Source organism: the organism of the source record quoted next, unplaced genomic scaffold (genome assembly GCF_019419815.1).
Source record: "Pyrus x bretschneideri cultivar Hongxiangsu unplaced genomic scaffold, Pyrus_bretschneideri_v1 Contig20, whole genome shotgun sequence".
NCBI classification, from domain to species: Eukaryota; Viridiplantae; Streptophyta; class Magnoliopsida; order Rosales; family Rosaceae; genus Pyrus; species Pyrus x bretschneideri.
This window is the reverse complement of record NW_025999502.1, coordinates 5,560,669-5,570,603: the sequence shown is the minus strand read 5'-3', so window position 1 is coordinate 5,570,603 and position 9,935 is coordinate 5,560,669. Positions and strand designations below refer to the sequence as shown.

Here is a 9,935-nt window from a genome sequence, read left to right as displayed (position 1 = left end):
ATTTCATCTAATCTCTATTAAAAAAATTAATAAAAATACTACCACACACCCTATTATAGTAAATTATTTTTCAATTAAAATAGAAAGAAATATAATTTCAAAATAAAAAAACTCAATATGTCATCCGCGTTGTCCTTGACCCATACCCTAATCCTAGACCCACACCCCGATCCTAGCCACACACGCTTGCAACTCGAAGAATGTGTCTCTAGATCCATCTCGACTCCACCTATTATCGTAGTCCCAAGAAAAATAACTTCAACCACCTCGTCTCCAATTGTGTAATCGTGCAACAGACCACTATAATTGAGATAGCCATATATTACTCTTTCTCTTTGTTTAAATTTAAATTTACAGAAAAATACAAATCAATAAAAAATATCACATATAAGAGATAAAATTTGCAACTAAAAAAATTATTAAGGTTATGACATAGAAAAGAGAGGGTGGGGGGAATTAGGAGATGAGAGAATGCTAGGGAGGAGATCGGAAGGTTAGGAGGAGAGTAACTTTTCTTTTAATTTTTAATTTTATGGGGGAAAATTAGCCAAATAGTTGTAATAGAGGAACTATTTTGACATTTAAGCCAAATAAAAAAACAACGAAGGCCGATTCCTTATGTGAGTGTAGGATTGTTAATCCAATTCCTTATTGACAAGCCACTTAGTACGCCCTAGTGGTATCTTCTTCAATTGTAAGTGAGATATCTTAGGTTCGATTCTCGTGAAAGCGAATTTAAACCATATTATTGCTAGCCCATTGTGAGGCTTAGCCCACTCCCTTATTCCCTTAGTGTGGATTAATTTCGCTTGTTAAAAAAAATAATAATAATAATAAAATCCTTATTGACGTAGGTTGTACTTTCTTAATAGGATTGTTGTAATTAATTACCCGAATTAAAACTCACGAGTTTTTTCTTTTTCTACAAAAATTTGTTTTAATTTCCCGAATTGTGATGCAGGATTAATTCATCATCCATAATAAAAAAGAAAGGAAGAATCCGACCGATTTACTTTCTTAATAGGATAATAATTTTTTCCATTTATAGGCTAATATAAACGCAAGGACATTCAGACTACTTCTTTGAGCCTTTCATTGAGGTAATCAAGAGATTTGTACTGTGTTCGTGATCTCTCTATATGCTTTGTTCCTCATCATCATATTGTTGTTGAGTGTGAATTGGTCCGATCGAGTGATTCAAGTACTAGCAAGAGCATCTCGAGGTTTGGTCGTCTCCTAAAACTTGTATGTCTAGTGGAATGAGAATGAGTAAGTCATTGCGCATTACTTTTGAGGAAATTAGTAAAATTATTATTTTTTAAATCTCAATTGTTAAATTGATCAGTTTTCTGTATGTTGTTGAGTTGCATTGAGTTGTCCCTTGTTTTTTCTTCTTGTGACTTTTTTTATTTTGTTTCCAGATTTTTTGTTTCTGTATGGTTGCTTGCATGAGAATTAATAAGTTAGATTTAATTTTATTTGTTTGATTATACAGAAGTTAAATTAGTATTACAGTTTCATGATTTAAACCGTTCAATATTGTGATTTATCTTCTCTTTATGCTCAGTATTGCTCTATTTAAATAATTTCCGTCCTCCTAATATAACAAGCATTCCTTCGAATATTGGAGTATATTTTGTTTATTTTTCTCCTAAATGCTGTTAGAATATTTTTTTTTTTCAATTTAAAATTTTGGTAGAGTGGAGGGTCATATCGTAACAAAACAAAATGTTACGGCAAACTTTTTTTTAAGGTAATAAAGGATTTCAGTTCATAAGAGATAAAAAGGAACAGATAGAGAGAGCACGGAAAAGAAGAACGTGGCTCTGAAAGAACCTTCATCTCGGGTTAACCACATGGGAAAATCTCTGATGGAAGAAAAAAAGAGTCACCTGTGCTAGAAACAAAACAGATCACGTTAGGAATAATCATCAGGTAAACAACTTATTAACCATAGGAGACTGACATCGTCCCAAAAAGATACACCTCGATGACTTAGACTATAGCGAGCCATCCAATGTGCCACCTCGTTTGCCTAACAAGAAATAGAGTTCACAACCACTTGGTGCGAACAAAAAAGGCAACGAATAACATCCACAAAAGCTCTCTCCGCTGCAAAACAAACATCTTCCCCATCATCATCGGAAGAGCATTGGCCATTACTTCTACAGGTCGCATGTTTGCATGGATAGAATTCTGAATCCTCTGTAGTCGACAAATCAATTATCTTAAGACACCAACAAAGATTAGTAACAAGTACAATTTAAATGAAAGAAAATTCCCAATAAAGTTTTATCGAGGCTCATGTACATATGCACTCTATCCTCTTTTTATACTTATTTTGTACATTATCAATGAATATCATACATTTTCAGAAGAAAAAAAAAAAAAAAACTTACAAAAAACTAGAAAATATTATAGAAAGAATGAATAGATGTCCAATATTATTAATTGATACTCCATATTTAGTTTAAGAGGGAAAACCAAATCCCAGTTTCCATTATCTCCACATTACCTTAATTTTACCATATTTGCAATATTATTATTACTTCATAATTCTATGATATATGCATATATATATGCCTTGTGACTTGGACGACCAGCCTTCTAATATCCCTCCGTGTTTTCATGGCTTCTTTTACAATGGAGCTGCAATATCACTGCTTGTATTTTCTCTTCTGCATCACCAAGTGCATGGAGGACTTGTAGGGAGCGTTATCAACGGCTGCGATCTTTCTCACGGAAACTGGGTTTTTGATGATTCATATCCTCTTTATGCCGCGCCGAGCTGCCCTTTCATTGAGACGGTATTTGATTGCGTAGGGAATGGCCGCCCGGACAAAAACTACTTCAAGTATAGATGGCAACCCTTTGCCTGCGGCTTACCAAGGTACATTACGATTGCCCATATATATCATACATGCATATGCATACGCAAATAATCTAACCAGACACACATTCAAATAACGCTTCATCCTCCGAGTCCAAGAAAGGTATGCTAGAGAAACTAAAATTTTAAATTAAATTTTGTAAACCATATGATGAGGTTATTGATAATTCGATTAGGGTTATGTTAGGAATACTAAATTTGTAGACAAAATTTGCAAACTAAATGATATGTCACCAATAGGAATGAGCAAGTTCATCAATGCTTAAATAATAATACAATCATCAATTTTTATGTTATTTAGTTTACAAAATGTTATTTACAAATTTAATCTTTCTAATATTACCCATTAGATTATTACTTGAATATTGATTACAAATTTATAGAGGAGGTAGAGGAGTGGGAGAGAAGAAAGAGCAAGGCGTCAGAAAGGACGGGAGAAGGGGAAATCACACTACATTTTTTCTCATTAAAATAACAATATAGATGAAAGTTCTTCAACCTTTCCTCACATGTCAAAGTATCTAATTATTTTATTTTAGTAATTTTTAACTTTATAGTTCATCGGAACACAGGGTGATACATCACGTGTTATTATACAAATAGTATAATATGTATGTTAAAAAATTAATAACTTAAAAAATAAAAGTTCCCACCACTCATATAAAAACAAGTGGTGTACTATTTGCGTTCCGATTATAATGAAAAATTTCTCGTTGTGGGGTATTTAGAGTTGATTTTTGCAACATTAATACAACACGTATTTGAGACTGGTTGGTAGCTTTTCACATTGTAAAGGACATGCACTTTGGTTGCTTTCATACTTTTGTATAAATTGTAAAGCACCTTTCTATTTGCCGTTTTTTCAACGCTAAGTTGCACATGTAAATATGAGGGCCTTGGCCAGATGGAGATGGTATGTATGTGGACATATATACTATTATAAGAAAAACTGTGTCTCATATAATTGAGAAATTTACTTTGCAACAACAATATCAAACAGCAGTTGATCAAACATTTTTCTTAATTTTGAGATGGGACTTCTTTGGCCATATTCTTGATAAGAGATTCCAAATTTCCGAATTGGACAAATGGCCCAATTTAGATTTGAATGTGCAATCCTAATCAACAATCTTGCAACATAACAACATAGATTTATGATGAGAGAACATTTGCACAAACCACACAATTTACTTATCTTTGCAACACTACTATCTACTTAACACATTATGTAACTTTGATATTGACCCGTGTGTTTAAATTTTGATGATGCAGATTCGATGGAAGTACTTTCTTGTCGATGCATAGAGGAAAAAGCGTACTATTTGTCAGGGACTCGTTGAGTTTGAACCAATGGCAGTCACTTGCTTGCATGCTTTATACGGCTGTTCCAGGAACCAAATACACATTGGTCATGAAAAATGATATATATATATATATATATAGAGAGAGAGAGAGAGAGAGAGAGAGAGAGAGAGAGAGAGGAAACTTTTAAGGGAAGAGATCCCTATATTTTTATAAAATGGGAATTAGTTGAGGGATCCACACCACATCAAATTTTAACGATCTGAACCGTTTATTTTTCAAGTTACAACTCATAGATTATTCTTGTAAAATATTAGCCAAATTGGAAATGTTTAAAACATCTATTTAAGTTCAAAGAAATTAATGAATCCTTTGTTATATAAGAAACAATGAAATTTTATCTTGATCATTAAATAGACAAATAGTTTCGGATTGAATTAAATTTTTGTAAGGATGATCTATGAATCGAGACTTAAAAAATAGACGGTTCGGATCATTGAACTAAGTATGTCAAGGTAGTAGTATTTCAAACAATAACGGGCATGTGTATGTGTATGTGTGTATATATATTTATGTTTCTTATAATTACTCTTATAACTAGGTATGTCAAGGGAGTAGTATTTCAAATAATAATGCATTACATGTTTAAATTTTTTTTTCATATAATAACGTATTATTGGTTTGAGATAATTGTCGTAATGTCGCACTGATATAAACAAGTAGATGATGTATTGTTTGGTTCAGTTCCCAAATGGACTTGTTTGCTGCACTTTTGTCCTATGCCAATGATTGAAAGAATGCATTAGATATACAAGCTTTGTGTTCCAAACTATTTTGTTATTTCGAAATCATGAAGTTGCCATTTTATTAGTTTTACATGACAGATTTGGTTGGATTACTTACATGATGAATGGCAATTGAACAACTCGCAGGAATAAAATCTGAAGGTGTCCTTCTCCCGCAATGCCTTCATTGTCGACATTGTAGGCACACGTGATGGCCGTGTCCTCAAACTCGACTCAATCTCACCCGAAAACGAGCAATTGTGGCTGCAAAACAACGTACTGATCTTCGACTCGTGGCACTGGTGGCTTCACGTTGGAAGAAAGCAACCGTAAGACGCCTATTGATTAGAATTCCACCCAATCTTTGAGCTTTTAGTTGCCTCTATCTTTTGAATTTGCGTGTTGTGCAAGTAATTGAATGTTTGCTTTCAAATGTGTTGCAGATGGGATTTGATTCAAGTGGGGAATCAAACTTACAAGGACATGGATCGCTTGGTTGCATATGAGAAGGCGTTGACCACTTGGGCTGGATGGGTTGACTCCAAAGTAGACCCCAACAAAACCAAGGTCTTGTTCCAAGGCGTTTCTCCAGATCATAGCAAGCAAGTAGTCTCAACTATCTGTGCAAGTACTTGTCCGAACACGGGCACAAGCACGACCCACCCGATAACCCGAATCACAACGCATTTCGTAGAATTAGAATTATTGAATCTAGTTTCTGATAGTTTCTAATCAAACTCAAATTTTTGTTTGCATCAGTGCAACAGAGTGGGGCGATCCTCAAGCAATTAACTGCAATGCACAAACAGAACCACTGCCGGGTCCAGACTTTCCAGGAAAACCACATCCAGCAGAGCAAGTACTAGAGAAAGTGTTAAGTACCGCGTCAAAGCCGGTCCATTTGCTGAGTATTACAGCTCTTTCGCAACTGCGAAAGGATGCGCACCCGTCGGTCTATGGCCTTGGCGGGCACAAGGGCATGGACTGCAACCACTGGTGTTTAGCCGGAGTTCCTGATACTTGGAATGTGCTTCTTCATGCAGCTCTTATTCCAAATTAGGCATTGTTTATATCTCAAAGAATGGTTTTTTTACGAAATTGGCCATTAATAATCATTGATTAAACTTCTCTCCAATAAGGCTTAATTATGTCAAATTAGCTCAAATGAGGTTTAGTATTTGTAAAGTACATTAGTTTTTACAGATTTTATGAAAAAGCCAAAAAGTTCTCTTTAGTTTTCTTGGATTCTCTGAATGATTTCCTCAAAAAACAAAAAATACAATCGATATTTTTAACCTAAACTACACTAAAGGAAGGGGTCAGAGTTTGAACCTGAGAAGTAATGAGTCAAAAATAAAAGACAAACTACTAAGGCAATTCATCAGATATTGAAAAGGTAAAGCTATATTTAATCACATAGAAAGTTTAAGAAATAATCATCCTAAATGCATTTAAATATTGTTATAAAAACCCGAAAAATGCAGTCAAATAATTATGAATAATACTCATCGATCTATCTATACCATCCTCATATCAGTTGCTTAGTTTTTTTTATTCGAAAAATAAAACAACTGATGATAAGTCACAGTCAAACAGACTTATCTACTTAGAAATTTTTTCTCTCTACAAGTATTCGACTCCATCTTTATAGAACTCGGGCACATACTTCCAAGCCTACGGAACCATGAGTCGTCCAAATGGAGGAATCAAATTAGATTGGAGGCCTTGTAACAATGAGCAAAACCGTTACCATGAGCCTCGAGAACTGGGTACCCGGCAATATATTTCCCCAGACCCATTGATTCACAAACTCACACAAGCTCATGTACGGGAGTAATTTTTAGCGTTTCCGAAAATCATTTGGTGTTATTATTTAGGCACTCAGATTAAATACCAAATTTAATACAGGTTTTCAAGAAAAAATAACAATCCCAACTTAAGGAAAACTATCAACATGCCAACTTAGTTTCCATAGTTGTACCAATTAATGCGTGTGTGTGTGTGTGTATGGATAATGTAGATTACAAAAAACTATCTTTCAATCCTTTTCATCCGTCCAATCATATAAAAAATTCAAACCTTTAGATTCCACTAGCAAACGACACCTGCACAATGCTGCAGGATTAAAAGCTATACAAACATAGTTGTACCAATTAATGCATATATATATATATGGATGATGTAGATTACAGAAAACTATCGTCCAATCCTTTTCATCCACCCAATCATATAAAAAATCCAAACCTTTAGATTCCACTAGCAAACGACACCCGCGCAATGCTGCGGGATTAAAAGTCATACAAACTTTTTGTATATAGTACTACTTTCTTAGAAAAGATAATAAATTGATGTGTATGTACATCCTATTTACATACAAAAGATTTGGTAGTTAGTCCTATTGATAACCTCAGGAGATATGCAAATAGTCAGCCTAACACAAACCATAAGCAAGCTGCCTTGCAATATATGATTTGGGTAGATCTAAACAATTGAACTCACACAGAAAAATAGTAAAAACCTCTTCAATGAAAAATATAAGGAAAACAAGAAAAGGGTTTCACTAAGAACCACTTGATTCCCTGCAAATCAAATTCAATCCTAATTTCCTTGACCAATCGTCTCCTCTGATCCCATCTAACTATTTCAATTCCAAAATCGAAATACAAACATGAATCAGAAAACCACCAAACATAAATTAATTTCAAACGAAATCTGGTGGGGGTTGCTTCAAACGAAATATCCACAGCCCAAATTAATTCAAACGAAATATGCACAAACCAAGCTAAATTAATTCATTCAAATAATTATTTGCATCCTCTGCCCAACCCAAATTAATTCAAATAAAATTTGCATAAACACAAATTAAAAGATCAAACCAAATCTACACAACCCAAATTAAGAGGTTAAAACCAAGCTAATCTTTTTCTTTTGGATTTCTGAGTCTCCCTCGGAGTCGGCGAGTCGAGGTGGGCGACGTCAACGGTGAGAAGAAAGAGCGTCGTGGTTCGGCAAAGGAGGAGAGAGATGACCTTTAGAGAGAGAAGCCATAATCGTTTAGAGAGAGAATGATAAAAGCAGATAAGATCGAGCGAGAGGGAAGAGCGAGGGAGAAGGAAGAAACAAAGAGAGGGATAAAATCGAAATTTGACTAAATATGTGAGGGCAAAATCGGATGAACAGTGCTTACGAACAGTATTTCAGTTGTTTTTCAGTTTTCGTATATATTAAATTTAGAAAACTAGATTATAATTTCTAAATAAGATTTATTTTTCATTAAACTTGGGTATAAGATTAAATACTGAGTTTGGTCCTTTGACTTTATATATCACCTAAAATCAAGCTAATAATTATTAACTTTTGTTTTGTTTTATTTTTAGTATTATAAATAAAAAGATTTTTACTTAATGTGTATTCAATACGGGTAAAAAATTGTTTAAGTGGTAACAATACATATATGTTTATATGCGTGTATAGAAATACATAATTTGTGTACCTATGCATACGTACATAAATATATATATATATGCACCTATATATACATTTGTGTACCTATATATATGAACTTATGTATATATGTGTACCTATATATATGCACCTATATATACATTTCCGCACCTATAAATATGAACATATGTATATATCTGTACCTATATATATGCACCTATATATATATATATTCATGTACCTTTATTATGTATATTGTTTATTATGTATGCCTATTAGTTTATTTGTTTGGTTTTGTGATAGTCTGTATAAATTTTTAGGCCAAATTTTTTGGAAGAGGATTCTCTCCTCTCCTATTCCCATCCCCTTCCCTCACCTCTTCTCACATATTGTTTTTTGTCTTATTGTCTTTATAAAAAAAAATCAATATAAGATGTTGACGTGGCTAAACCGTAACCGTTCAAATAGGAGGGGAGGGAAAGGGAGAAAGATTAGGAGGGAAGAGAATCCTCCTCCAATTTTTTTTTCGTGATCCCTGTGGTGACACGTCACTTTTGATGTGACCCTCGTGGTGAAAAAGCTTTTAATTAAACCATCGTGGTGGGCCTTGTTAGCTACTGAGGTCCAAATCCAAATTTCCGTTAGTCGTCCGTTAAATAAACTCACGTGACTATCACATGAAGGGTCAAATTCGTCATTTCAATCCAAATTACATCTTATTCAATGGACATATAGTATAATTTAGGGTTTAACTGAAATCAGATTTTATAGAAAGAAAACAAAGCTTGAACGCGAATACTGAAACTAAACCTGTAAAACCACGTCAATGGCTAGGAGAAGAGGTGAAGGTGAAGTCGTGCCTAATTTCTTAGGTATGATGTAATTTCGTTTGGAAATCCTAATACTCTCATATACCATTGTTTTTTTTTTCAATGCCAACACATCTTTGATCATGAGTTAGAGTCTTAGTCTTACTTGAATTTTCATTCTTGTATCAATTTGTACCAATTTGAATGCATAAATGCCTTTCAGTTTTGTCTTTAATTAGTAATGTGATTTTATGCAGGCCCTAGTCGGCCAATACACAACCTTTAAATTTTTTTCTTAATCTTCTTTGAATTTTAATTCTTTAACTTTCTTATACTCTTGAAGTTCATATGCAAAGGGCAGACTTGAAGATTGAATTTTTTGCAATGCCTTTCACCCATTGTCTTTAATTCTATAATGCCTTTCACCCGTCTAAATGCATATATACTGCATTTCACCCATTGTCTTTAACTCTTTAAGTTATTCTTGTGCATATGTGATTTTTCTGCATTATATAGGTTGAGATATATGTGCTATCAAATTGGGGTGATGGTTAGTGATGGTGGAGGAGGTCCACTAGTGGCTATGGTGGTGGCTGGGAGCCTGAGATGAAATACGGGAACTGTTGGGCTTTTTATCTTTACAAGTTTCTTTTATTTGTAATTTTATTTTAATTCAATCATGTTTTTGTCCTTTTATTTTCTAAA

At 33.9% G+C, this 9,935-nt stretch overlaps 1 pseudogene; it reads left to right on the top strand.

Annotated features, from left to right (window-relative positions):
- Positions 1 to 1,210: 1,210 nt before the first annotated feature.
- LOC103945465 lies at positions 1,211 to 6,199 on the top strand (annotated as a pseudogene).
- The last annotated feature ends 3,736 nt before the right edge of the window (positions 6,200 to 9,935 follow it).